We start from the raw sequence: 14,618 nt of genomic DNA, 5'->3' as shown, positions 1-14,618 counted from the left end.
ATGGACTGCTAAATAGATAAATGGATGGGTTTGGGAGCAGATCAGGCCTGAACTCTCACCAGAAGCCAAGATGACTAAACGGAGGGTATTGTACTCTACAGATATCATGAGACAACATGATTCATTGGAAAATATGATGATGTTTGGCAAAATGGAAGAGAATATGAAAAGTTGAAGACAACACTACAGGTGGATTGATTCAGTCCTTACATACTGTTGTGGGGTGCTGCAGAAAGGGTAGTTTGCAACATATGAGAGAACAGTTGATGACCAGGACTCTTGGAGGTCTTTTCATTCATAGAGTTGAGATACCTCTCAATATATGCGGTATTTCAAAGCATGCTCAAGCCTCACATCTCAAAGTCTGCACGTGAGAAGCCAGGATTCTATGTGGTCAAAGACACCTGAATCCTTTCGTTCTCATAAGACTTCAGGCATTACCTATCCTCCTGTCCTACTCCTCTCACTTTACAGTGTGTGTCTAAGCCAAGAACACTTAGAGGAGTCGTCATATTCTGGTGCCTCAGTCCCACTTTCAAATTGGTGGGCCTGTGGAAAAAAGAGATATGAACTGCTCAGAGGGGTCTCCTTCTTCAATGGCAGGATGTTCCAGACAAGCTTCAGGGTGATTGCCACTGTGTTTTCATGGCTCTCAGTGTTGGGACCACTTTCTTCTTTACTCATTCAGTCGTTTTCGACTCTTCGTGACCTCATGGATCAGCCCATGCCAGAGCTCCCTGTTGGCTGTCGCCGCCCCCAGCTCCTTCAAAGTCGAGCCAATCACTTCAAGGATACCGTCCATCCATCTCGCCCTTGGTCGGCCTCTCTTCCTTTTTCCTTCCATTTTTCCCAGCATTGTGATCTTTTCCAAGCTTTCCTGACTTCTCATGATGTGGCCGAAATACTTCAACTTTGCCTCTAATATCCTTCCCTCCAGTGAGCAGCCGGGCATTATTTCCTGGAGGATGGACTGGTTGGATCTTCTTGCGGTCCAAGGCACTCTCAGGATTTTCCTCCAGCACCAAAGTTCAAAAGCGTCTATCTTCCTTCGCTCAGCCTTCCTCATGGTCCAACTCTCGCATCCATAGGTTACTATGGGGAATACCATTGCTTTCACTATGCAGACCTTCGTTACCAGTGAGATGTCTCTGCTTTTCAGTATTTTATCGAGGTTGGCCATTGCTCTCCTCCCAAGAAGTAGACGTCTTCTGATTTCCTGGTTGCAGTCTGCATCTGCAGTGATCTTCACGCCTAGAAATATAAAGTCTGTCACTGCCTCCATGTTTTCTCCCTCTATTTGCCAGTTGTCAATTGGTCTGGTTGCCATGATCTTAGTTTTCTTGATGTTTAACTGCAGCCTGGCTTTTGCATTTTCTTTTTTCACCTTGGTGATAAGGCTCCTCAGCTCCTCCTCACTTTCAGCCATCAGAGTGATATCATCTGCATACCCAAGGTTGTTAATGTTTCTTCCAGAAATTTTAACTCCAGCCTTGCACTCATCAAGCCCCGCATGTCGCATAATGTGTTCTGCGTACAAGTTGAATAGATAGGGTGATAGTATACAACCCTGCCGTACTCCTTTCCCAATCTTGAACCAATCTGTTGTTCCGTGGTCTGTTCCTACTGTGGCTACTTTGTCTTTATACAGATTTCTCAGGAGACAGACAAGGTGACTTGGTATCCCCATACCACCAAGAACATGCCATAGTTTATTATGATCCACACAGTCGAAGGCTTTAGAATAGTCAATAAAGCAGAAGTAGATGTTTTTCTGAAACTCCCTGGCTTCTTCCATGATCCAGCAGATATTGGCAATTTGGTCTCTTGTTCCTCTGCCTTTTCTAAACCCAGCTTGGACATCTGGCAGCTCTCGCTCCATGTATTGCTGGAGTCTGCCTTGCAGGATCTTGAGCATTATCTTACTGGCATGGGAAATAAGTGCCACTGTATTTATTTATTTGCGACATTTATATACCGCCCTTCTCACCCCGAAGGGGACTCAGGGCAGTTTACAAGTATATATACATACAATATATTATATTATACAACTATATCACAATATTATTAGTAATATTGCATGTAATATAAATATACAATTATAATAGTGAATTATGGAAGTATGGAAGTTTGAGCATTCTTTAGCGTTTCCCTTTTTTGGTATGGGGATATAAACTGATTTTTTCCACTCTGATGGTCATTCTTGTGTTTTCCATATTTGCTGGCATATAGCATGCATCACCTTGTCAGCATCATCTTTTAAGATTTTAAACAGCTCAGCTGGGATCCCATCGTCTCCTGCTGCCTTGTTATTAGCAATGCTTCTTAAGGCCCATTCAACCTCACTCCTCAGGATGTCTGGTTCTAACTCACTCACCACACCGTCAAAGCTATCCTCTATCTTATTATCCTTCCTATACAGATCTTCTGTATATTCTCGCCACCTTTTCTTGATCTCTTCAGCTTCTATTAGGTCCTTGCCATCTTTGTTTTTGATCATGCCCATTTTTGCCTGAAATTTACCTCCGATGTTTCTGATTTTCTGGAAGAGATCTCTTGTCTGTTGTCTTCTTCCATTTCCATGCATTGCTTGTTTAAAAATAGTTCCTTGTCTCTCCTGGCTAACCTCTGGAATTGTGCATTTAATTGGGAATATCTCCCCCTATCGCTGTTTCCTTTCGCCTTCCTTCTTTCTTAGGCTACTTCCAGTGTCTCAGCAGACAACCATCTTGCCTTCTTGTTTTCCTTTTTCTTTGGGACGTACTTTGTTGCTGCCTCCTGAACAATGTTGTGGACTTCTTTCCATAGTTCTTCTGGGACTCTATTTATCAAGTCGAGTCCCTGAAATCTATTCTTCACTTACACTGCATATTCACTAGGAATATTTGTGAGATCATATCTAACTGGTCTGTGTATTTTCCCCATTCTCTTTAGTCTGATTCTAAATTTTGCAATAAGAAGTTCGTGGTCTGACCTACAGTCAGCTCCAGGTCTTGTTTTCACTGACTGGATGGATGTCCGCCACCTTTGGCTGCAGAGGATGTAGTCAATTTGATTTCGGTGTTGACTATCTGGTGAAGTCCATGTGTAAAGCCGTCTTTTAGGTTGTTGGAAGAGAGTGTTTGTTATACACAGTGAGTTTTCCTGGCAAAATTCTATTAGCCTACGTCCTGCTTCGTTTGGTTGTCCCAGACCATGCTTGCCTGTGATCCTGGTTGTCATTTGACTGCCTACCTTAGCATTCCAATCTCCTGTAATGAGAATAATGTCTCTTTTTGGTGTGTTATCCAGTAGGTGCTGCAGATCCTCATAGAACTGATCTAATTCTGCTCCTTCAGCAGCTGTGGTTGGGATCACTGTGATTGGGACCACTGTGTGTTAGGACCACTACTAGAACTCAACTGCTAAATACTCAGGGCAGAAATACAATGATCCTGTTTTCCATACTACTATTTACAGAATTGAGTTCCTACACCTAATATCAGGAATACACTTATGCTAAGTATACGGAACCTGATAAATTTGTATTTCTTCCATAAACATTGTGACCAAAAATGTGTGTAATAATGGTGCTAAAAGCAACATATTTGTATTCCATTGAACCTTTAGAACTTTGACACTTGAGCATTCAGTTCTCAGAGTGAACAAAACAGACATTCGTAGATAACAGCTTTCTGATCCCACTACAAATTCTTAGTTTTTCCATGCAGCTCTGTTTAGTATTTGGTACACTGACAGCCTTCCTTGCACATAATTAAGACTTCTATATATTTCAATTTAGAAATATGACAACTAAAGCAGGAAAATGCATAAGAACTGAAACAGGCAGCATGGAGTGATTTGAGCACTGGACTACAACTCTAGAGACCAGAATCCAAATCCCCAATAAAAATCCACTGGGTGACCTTGGGCAAGAAAAAGAATCTTACCAAATAGGAGGTTCAGGTGATAGTGTTGAATATGGATCAAGTTTCAGACCAGATTTTACATCATTAGACAAATCTTTTCCTGAGTGATCAATTTATGGTACAGTACTTGCTTAACACAAGTTCCCATGACAATACTGACAGTGGCTCACTTAATAACAGATTTCTGCCACACATGCAGCCTTCCATTTCAACCTTCAGAGGACACCTCAATCCAACACTCTGAATCAAACTGCCCAAAGATCACTGGTAATTGCATTAAAAGCTTAAACTATTTGAAAGTAAAATCAGTGAAGCATGACTGAGAGACAGAAGGCACCGCTGCCTTCTTCTCACCTTGTCCCCAAAACAAGACATCCTATGAAAATCTGCAGTTTGAAAATTCGGTGATGCTAAGTCTTGTATAGGAATACAAGCATACAAAACTTCATGTACAATGGAAGACCATGTACATTTGCAAACTTGTCTAGCTATGTATTTAGATATACACTATTTTCCATGTTCGAGTTTGAAGTAACTCCAAATAGGACATTTTGTTGCAGTGTCATAGTAACTCACACACTGTATGCTTCCCTCCCACGGATTGCACAAGAGACAGAAATTTTACAGGTTCTTCATATATTTTATCTTGCAGAATTCTCTAGAGGATTTTGTTAACAGGATAATCTTGCAGTGATTCATTTTTCCAGGGGCAAACTGTATTTTGGCAATTATTAGCAAATCAAATTGGTGGGCCTGACAGGACCTACCTGTTACTTCTGACAGTATGTATTAACAATCAGGGATTTGCCACATCCTTAGGAATTTATGTTTGATATTAGTAAGCTAGTTTTACAGAACACAGTCCTTAACCAGTGACAATGACATCATTCTGGGCAGACCAGTGCTGGGCAGAGAGAATCAAGCACAGCTGCTGCATGAACTCTGCATTATCCTTGCTAAGAAGAACAACAGCAGCAGATACACTGCAGAAATATGTAACCACTTGAGACAGCTCCAATAGCAAGATCCATGAAATGCCTGCACGAGAATGACAATATAGCTAATTTTTCATTCTGTGAAATACATGAAAAATATATGCAATCTTTTCTACTGAACATCATTCCATTATTCTAGCTAACTTATGTCCTCTCCTTATGAACATCCTTGAGATTGCAGAACATGCAAGTTAAATCTGACTAAAGGTACCATCCTTGACCCAGCCCTCAATAGACCAAAATCTGAACCTGGATCTTTTCAAGCTATACTTATAGCACTCTGATTCTTCTTTAACTGCTGTTGCTGCAATATATGGAACCCTGAAGTTTGGTATAGGGGATCAACAGAGCTCCCTGGCTACGAATTCCAAGTATATGTGCCTTCAACCTCATGGATTTCACAGGATTTTTTTAAAGGTAAGGAATTGTCATTGCTATCTTGTGAGCTATAGCCTCCATCATCTGGTATCTCTTTGCCATCCCGCATTCAACTACTAACCAGGCCTAACTCTTCTTATCTTCCAACATCAAATGGGATCTAGCATCTTCAGAGTATTTAGGTCCTATATGTGTGTGTCCCTTCAAGCTGTATATTGACTTATGGAGAACTCATGAATTTCATTGGGTTTTCTTACACAAGGAATACTCACAGGTGGTTTTACCAGCTCACTACTCTGAAATATAGCCTGTAAAACCCTCTCTAAACTACAAATCCCAGGATTTCATATGATGTTGCTATGGCAGCTACAGGGGGGAAAAAGGACTATCATGTACTCCCAGGAGACAGACTACTTCAGAATATTTTTAGAAATTTTTTTGATGGAAGTAGTACAAACTGTCCTGGGCTGTGCAGCTACACAGTTTAGCATGCTTCTGGTTTAGTATCAGAAATGTCTTAACACACCTAAAGTCAAATTGGAAGGCAGAGATGATTAACTTAACACAGGATCATTGAAAACTACGCCTCTCTACGTGCCAATCAAATACCATATTAAAAACTGCTTCTAAGTAAACAGAATGCCATAAGAAGGATCCTTTAAATCAAGTTTTATAAAAGCAGTTATCCCATAATAGCAGAATATAGGGTAGGAACCACACACCTCTCATACTTTTAGATCATGATCAGCCTTGGCTATGTTGCCCAGGGCTGCTGAGAGTTGCAATCCAACATCATCTGGGGGACTCATATAATTCTCATCAAAAATATAAATAGGCCAACTTAGTAAGAAGAATCATGTCAGCTAATTGCAAGCCTAGAATTTTACACTGCAAAATCATAAATTATCCCACCCCACCCTGCAGGTTCTGTGATTAGACATGTTGATAAAGGGCTAAATGGCCTTGGTGTCTACAACTATCTTCTACCATCTTCATTTGAGTTACTGGTACTAGATAGGGATAATGATGGTAGTGCCGTTTTAGGTATTTCATTAACATTTCAATTAGATTATTGCAGTTAATTTTATCTGGTGCTATCCTTGAAGACTATGTAGAAGCATCAACTCATGCAGAATGCAGCAACCCAGGATTATAACCTATACAGTTGAATTAAACCATGTTATACAAATTCTGGAGCCCCCGGTGGCGCAGGTTGTGAAACCACTGGCCTGCCGAACTTGCTGATTGAAAGGTTTTGGATGCTGATTGAACCAGTTTTGGATGGGGTTACATTCCCTCTGAAAGACTGTATTTGCAGCTTTGGAGTGCTCCTGGATCCATCTCTCCAAATGTCAACACAGGTAGATGAGATGGTCAGGAGTGTTTACTATCTGCTTGATCGATCCGCCAGTTGCACCTCTTCTTAGGTTAGGAGGACCTTAAGATTGTAGTGCATGTACTGGTAACCTCAAGGTTAGACTTCTGCAATGCACTAGACATTGGGCTACCTTTGTACCAAATTCAGAAACTCCAGTTGGTTCAAAATATGGCAACCAGATTGGTTACGGCAACATTCAGGAGTGAACATATTATATCTATCCTAAAGTAACTTCAATGGTTACCAATTAGATTTCAGGCAAAGTACAACGTGTTGGTTTTAACTTTTAAAGCCCTACATAGTTTGGGTTACAGGTTACCTACAGGATTGCCTTCTCCTGTAGACTCTGCCCTGAACACGGAGGTCCTCTGAAGTCATCTGCTCCAGCCAACCAGAACCCGACTGGCCACCGTCAATCAGAGGATCTTTTTATCAGCCGCTCCAAGACTGTGGAATGACCTGCCGGAAGGGCTCCAACAGCTAGATCAGCTGTCACAATTCAAGACACAAGTGAAGACCTATCCTTTCCAGCAGGCCTACCCAGACAGTTTTAATGACCAATTTTAAACTTGCATCTTATGTATAAACTTCGTTTTGTGTATTTCAATATGCATTTTGTTGAAATATGTTTTAATATGTGTATTTTAAAGAATGTTTTTAGATAATGTGTGTTTTAGCAATGTTGTAACCTGCCTCAAGCCGTGAGGAGAGGCGGACTAGAAACAATTATCATTATCATCGTCCTCCTATATCCTTGATGTATTAATTAGTAATAACAAATTCATTATAATAAGAATTTCATCAGACTACTTAGGATTGATATAAAGATATCTGACTAACATTTAGGAATAAGATGTGTTTCCTGAAGTCCCATGAAAAGAAGACTGCAATGAACTAAGCATTAAATACCAATGTAAGTTTCCCATTTGAAGATGAAATCAGAGTGCTGCAGTTCTAATTCCACAGCCCTCGTGGTAGCCATAAATATATGTTACTTTATTTTTTTCTAGTAAATGCAACCCCTCCCCCCTCAAAAATTCATATAATCATTCTGCTCCCAAAGTGCAGGTGTTGCCAGCAAGACTGGTCTAAATCTGTTTGCCTAGTCATTTTAACTTGCATCTTGCCAGATAACATGAAGGACCTGCTACAACCTTAAAACATAGACAAGTTAGAAAGATGGTTCTGCAAGTAGTGCATCCAGACATTTGCTCTTGCTTTTCTACAAAAACACTCTTTTTACTGAAAGATGGGAAGGCTGTAAGCACACACAGTTGATCCTATCCAGAAAGGAGAAGCACAGATGGAAATAGTTGGTGCAGTCATCCATAGACAGTAACATCTTTTGGAAATATCCAAAGCCAAAGAAACAGTGCTGGAAACCTTTAAACTATCCCCTGCAGAAAACATTAATTACCACATAATCCATGCAACATATAGAGAATTACAGTATGCATTAAGGACATAGAACAAGACTAACCCTAGGAAAGCCAAAAATCAGGAAGCCTCTTGACATCCCTAATTTGATAGGTCTACTATTCCAGTTGTGGTTGTATCAGGAACAACAAGAAAGAACTGTGGCATCCAGTCTCATTTTTTTGGGTGTGTTTAAGGTGCATTAGACATAGACTGGAAATAAAAATATGTTGACTCACCGACCTGGCTACATTTCAAGAAATATGGTCTATATTGAACACTGAGTCCCTTCGGGTGAGAAGGGCGGGATATAAATGTGAGAAATAATTAATAAATAAATAAATAAATCTTTAAAATGTGGGTTGCATTTAGGGATGAATATGACCATTGATCAAGAGCTTGTTGGATTCAGAGGTAAGTGCCCATTCTGGCAGTATCTGCAGTATGAACACATATTGCAGTATGAAGACATCATGTTAAACTTGATGTACATTAAAAACATTTGACAGAATAAGCCTCACAATTTTTTTCTGTAGTACGGCACTGAATAAAAGAACCAGTGGATAGCATACTTTGGTTTAGAGTCCATTGTTAATCCTCACTGGAGTAAATCTATCGAATCAGTTGGACTTACTTACATCTTGCTATCAGCATTTAACCATTCAATCTTATTAAAAACACCAAAACCACTTAATAGAAAAGGAAAAAAGGCATATCAGATCCCTGTCACACTAAATCTCCCTAAATGTCTTTACTTCTAGTGGAAAGTAAACTTACTATGGCTGGGGATTCTGCAACTTTGGACAGCTATTGAGAAGACTTTCTCCCTTGTCCTGTGATAGTGGTGGAAGGAGAGAAACCCCTCCCCAGAAGGAGCCAGGCGGGCTCATAGAAGGAGATATTGTCTTTCATATGGGCTAGACACATACCATATAGGCTCCTTAAATGTTGTAACTAGCACTTTGAATTGAGTTTTGGAAATAAACCAATAGCTGGTGAAGCTCTTGCAATTTAGGAGTTATGTGCTCCTTGTAATTGGTTCTAGTCAGAACTCTAATGCATTTTGGATCTGCTGCTGTGGCCAAACAGTTTCCAAACGTAGATTGTGAAACAGTAATGCACATGGGATGTGTTCAAGATAAATGCTTTTCTACACTAATCCTTTTATTTGATATGCTGGAGATTAGATGAGAATGTTTGTGCCTCTAATGTAAGAGTCAAGCAACCTGATGCCTTCCAAATATGTTAAAGTATGAGTTTCATCATACTGCCTGATGATGAGAGCTGAGTACAACACATCTGAAGGGACCCATGCTAGAAAAAGCAGGACTAGATTTTAAAAACAAATTCTGTATTGCTGAGCTAACACTCCTCCTGACAAAATGCTGCAAGACCTCCATGTGAACTCTCAGAAATCCAAAAAGCCAAGAGTATTCAAATGCACTTGAAGTCCAAAATTAGCTTTGTAGCTTCTCTGTAGTTTGCCTGTAGAATGTAACTGATGACTGCAGAAGCCTAATAACAAATGAGTTCCTACACACTTCCATACACACCTAACCCATTAACCTATAGATCTTGCAGGCTTGTTATCTTCCACACCACTTGCAACTTGAAGTTAGTGGTTCTCAAGCCACAGCAAAATGCAAGGACAGCTCATAGTTGTGGCTTTGAGGTGGACAAAAAGAGAGATATTAAGAGATCATGGCAACTGCTCAAAGATAAACAAACAGTACAGGACTTGACTATGAACCTTAGAGAGAAACAGAAAATTTATTATCAAGTAACCTTTACTAACACTAGAAACAGATATTCAGTCATCATTTAAGACTGCTAAGTCAAAGAACATGAACTACTTCTCCCAGCCATGTGTTGGGAAATATGAGCAAAGAGAAGAAAGGCATGGAAAGGCAGAGCACAGAACTTATTGATTTGCAGAGGACTGAGAAGTTGATTTTTAATAAACAAACAGAATAAAGGGTCACCCACTCAGTTACAGGAGACAAGGCAGAAGTGGATAATTAAGTGTACAGAAACTTTCCTAAATTCAAAGTTAGGAATTTCAAATGACTATAACAATTCACGGTATCCATACAGTAGTTACAAATAGTCCTAACCTGGAATTATGTTCACCCGCTTCAAGAGTTTTCAAAGTTGTATCTCTAATGCAATCTTCTAAAGCTCTCATTCTGCTCTCTGACACACAAAACCAATACAAATCTGTTTAGAATTCTGAACTTCATGTTTTAGATTACGACCTGGAGGGCAAATTCAGGCACACTCCAAAATAATCTGAAGTGCATTTTGAAATCTATAAATTATCTATAGGTACAGTCTGTTCTGGGGAAGGGAGAATGTTAGGCACAACCAGCAAGGCAGTTATGTTCAGAATAATCAGATACTTGATTAAATCAGGCTTTCTTGAGTGGGCAAAGAACCAGTGCAATAAGAAATTTCTTGTCTTGCCAAAGATACCATAGAAGGAAACCTGACAGGAAAGGAAATGCATGCAGATTTCACTTGTAAAAACATACCTTAAGCAAAATCAAACAAAGTTCAGATTAATATAACCTGATATTTTTGTCTATTCCTTTTAAAGAAAGGTGTCCTAAATTATGTCAGACTCCTGGTCCATGAGCCCAGTATTCCCACTTTTGATGACAAGCAACTTTCCACCATATGTTAAAAGTCTTTCCCATCACTGGCTACTAGCATACTTTTTAACTGAAGATTACAAGAATTCAGCTTGGGACTTTCCACTCACAAAAGCACATGCTCTGTAGCTGTGCTATTCCATGGCAACAGTTCCAGGTGGAGTTCAATATTTTTCTAGATTATGCTCCATCTTGCTTTAAGAACTACCAAGTTATAAAATTAGATCTCAATATAAAAATGCATAAGCTATTTAAATAACTTCTTTGTTCTGATGCTTAGAATTCCTAGCGGAAGTAGAGTACCATCAAACATATATCAGAGACATATATTAGAGACCATATACTCCAACATATATTAGGGCCATACAGTCTGAAAAGCTCACAGCAACCCAGTGATTCCAGCCATAAAAAGCCTTTGACAACACATATATTAGAGACCTTTCTTGTTTGTGTTTTAAGACCCTTTGGTGGAACTGTTACAGATGGGGAATGAGACTGCTATAAAGCTCCCACATGTCGTATGCCATGATTTTTGAAGTGAAAGTGACAGGATGCATTGCTGGCTTTATCCAAAAATACTTGTTGGCATTTATGTGATCCCTTTACCTAGACAAATTGTAGTTAGCCATCCATGAACAAAATCATGTGCTTTATCAGCTGCTTCAATCACAAGGGAAGACAGTATTGCTTGTTCTTCCCAACTAAGAGGGCATGGCTAAGAACAGGAAAAGTATCTAAACTCCTCCTACCATAAATCAGCGGAGCAACAAAATTAAAAGCACTCTGAAAATCTATGAAGTTTACAAAAATCAACAAAATCACACATGGAATATTTAAAATATAACTTGTACACAAGACTACTTGGATTACTGAAGTGAATTTAAGCAAACCAAATTTATAGAGCCGGCTTACATTTAACGATTATCTAGAATTTGATAGCCATTTGTTGCAAAATCCGTTGGAAGGGCTACTCATTTTTAGTTTCAGTAATTTCCACAACATTCTTAGAATTCAGCACGCTTCCAGGATTATTTTGCCATGCTTAAATATTTCAATCCTCGCAAACAGGAACAGATAAATGCTAGTCTGATAAGAACTTTCTCCTACTCAGTTACACATGGGCGCACACACACACTATTACTGAGATAAAGTCTGCTCTGTCCAAGGACATTGATGAGTCAAGACTTGGGAGTAAGTACTCTTGGACTCTTTCACAGTCTTGACCAATTCTAGTGAATCCTGAGGAAGACAGCACACTTACAAGTTACATTCTTGGAAGAGATCACACTTTGTTTGCATTTCCTAATTTAATCAATGACCTCATGTTTAACGAGTATGATAGCATCAAGTTGAAGGACCCAATGGTTTACCATTTGTGCATTCAGAGTAGATTCTTGCGACTGATTACTACCCTTAGCTGTCCTTGTGCATACCGAAGTCATTCCAGAATTGTCCAGAAACATACCACCTAACCACTGATATGAATCATAATCAATGTAGGCTTACTCATAAGTATTCCTACTATATAATAGGACAAGTTTCCTTATAAGACTGAGCCACCAAGAAAAATACTATCCAGTAAAGAGTACATTCACCTAAAGTGATTATTGACACAGGGAGCGGACAAGAAAGTAATCCACAGGAGATGGTTTCAATTTCAAACTTCCGGAAGTAACATGACACCACTTTGGCATGAGCAACACAGAGGACTAAGACAACTTCTACTCTATTTAATGAAGTTGAAAACTAGCTTCAAACTGCGGTGAGCAAACAACAAATTCTGCCAAAAGCATTAGAAAGAAACGCTTTATCATGTTATGTTTTATAGGCATTGAATGTTTGCTGATCTTTTTGCTGTACACTGCCCTGAGGACGGTATAGAAATAAAGTTTTATTATTTTTATTATTATAAACCTCTTAACACTCAGCGATCTGTATAATCACTATCCAGGCCTCAAAGTGGGTCCTGGATTTTCTCTGTAATCGCCTGTGCAGCGAAACCACTTTATTCGACACTGGTTTGAAATGGATTTAGGTGATTAATAGAGATGGGGCCTGAGAAACAAAGGCGTGTTACCTTACCTTTGAACTCTTCAACCGAGAGACAAGAAGCGTTATTGTTTTGCCTGTAGGGGCGGGCGGGGATAAGAGGGGGAGGGAAGCCTACTTGGGCCGGGCTTTCTCGCCTTTCAGTTTCTGAGGGCCAAGGACTAAGGGCCCTTCCACACAGCCATAGAACCCTGAATATCAAGGCAGAAAATCCCACAATATCTGCTTTGAACTGGGTTATCAGAGTCCACACTGCCATATATTCCAGTTCAAAGCAGAAAATGTGGGATTTTATTCAGCTGTGTGGAAGGGGCCTAAATCCGACACAGCACAGCACACAGCAGTATAAAATCCACACTGAAGTGGATTGTATGGCAATGTGGATTAGGATAACACAGTTCAAAGCAGATAGTGTGGGATTTTCTGCCTTGATATTCTGGGTTCCATGGCTGTGTGGAAGGGCTCCACCCCACATCTCTTTGTGTCGGGGGAGAAAGAGGAAGAAACTCGCTCCGCACATCAAAATCCCTTCCGGGAAGGCCGCCTCCCTTTCACTTTCCCTCCTGAGCTGCCCTGGGGAGGCAAGGGACTTCCAGAGCGACTCCTGCCTCGAAGAGGGAGCCAGGGCGGGGCCCGGGGCCGCTCTCTCTCCTCCCTCCTTGGCGGCGGAGGCAGAAGGGCGGCCTGAAGAGAGCGGCGTCCGCGCCGAAGGAGCCGCCCCTCCTCCTCCTCCCCCTCGCCTGCTGTCTCCCAAACAAGCTCCACTGCCGCTGCCTGGGCCGCGCACCCAAGGCCGGGCCCACCAGGACGCCAAGCCTCGCTTAGCCGTCAAACCCCTCAGGCCCCACCCGCCAGGCCTCGTTCCCTCCCTCACCGTCTCAGAGGACCGGGGCTCTTCCTTCTCCTTCCCCTCGGCGGCGACTTCTGTGGTAACTCAACAACAACAGCAGCGGCGACAACCTCCACCTCCTCCCTGCTCCGTTCAGGTCCGCTTTAATGGGGCCAAACACCCTCCCCGCTTTCACTTCCGCCTCTCGCTCGCCCCCTTCCGGTCACGAGACCCGCCCGGCGTGTTGACGTTTCTGGTAGGCGGGGCCTAGGGGCGGGATGGCTTTTGGCTACGCCGTCGCAAGAGGGTGGCCGCTCTGCCCTACCCCCGCTTTTGTCTATGGTGCCCCCTGGCTCACGTGACTCCTCTGGCAGGGAAGACAAAAGAAGCCGCCTTGCCTTGTGCTAGTCCGTCCTGAAGGATGAATTGAACTGCCATGAGTGTATGCTGTGGAATCCTGGGAGCTGTAGTTTGTTGAGGCACCAGTACTTTTTGGCAAAGAATAAAAATCCACCCAGAGGAAAAGTGTTCTTACCATGCATCAAGGGAGTCACTGACGGCATAGGGAAGATGATGAAAAAACACAACTACAGACCCACTAAGAAAATCCAACAACTGCTCCGTTCAGCAAAGGACAAAAGAGATCTTCTCACCTCTGCAGGAGTCTATGGTATACCATGCAGCTGTGGACAAGAAGTCTACATAGGGACACAAACACAACATTGCCCAAACACGAATCAAGGAACATGAAAGGCACTGCAGACTAACCCAACCAGAGAAGTCAGCCATAGCAGAGCACTTAATAAACCAATCTGGACACAGGTTTGAGAACACAGAAATGCTGGACCACTCTAATAACCACCATGTCAGACTACACAGAGGTGCCACTGAAATCCACAAGCATATGGACAATTTCAACAGAAAGAAGGAAACCATGAAAATGAACAAAATCTGGCTATCCGTATTAAAAAAAACCTCTAAAATCAGGAGAGTAAATAAAGAACACCACTCAGAAAA

General features: G+C 41.2%; 1 protein-coding gene across 1 annotated transcript in view; it reads right to left on the bottom strand.

Moving 5' to 3' along the window:
• Positions 1–13,820, bottom strand: part of rab7a (RAB7A, member RAS oncogene family) — a 29,911-nt gene extending 16,091 nt beyond the window's left edge. Inside the window, exon 1 of the mRNA XM_008105291.3 lies at positions 13,647–13,820. The gene's annotated coding sequence lies outside the window, so the exon portion shown is untranslated. The remainder of the gene's footprint in view (positions 1–13,646) is intronic.
• Between the last annotated feature and the right edge of the window lie 798 nt (positions 13,821–14,618).

This window comes from Anolis carolinensis, chromosome 2 (assembly GCF_035594765.1).
Source record: "Anolis carolinensis isolate JA03-04 chromosome 2, rAnoCar3.1.pri, whole genome shotgun sequence".
Lineage (NCBI taxonomy): Eukaryota > Metazoa > Chordata > Lepidosauria > Squamata > Dactyloidae > Anolis > Anolis carolinensis.
Note: the sequence above shows the minus strand (reverse complement) of the source record. Positions and strands in the feature narration are given on the sequence as shown.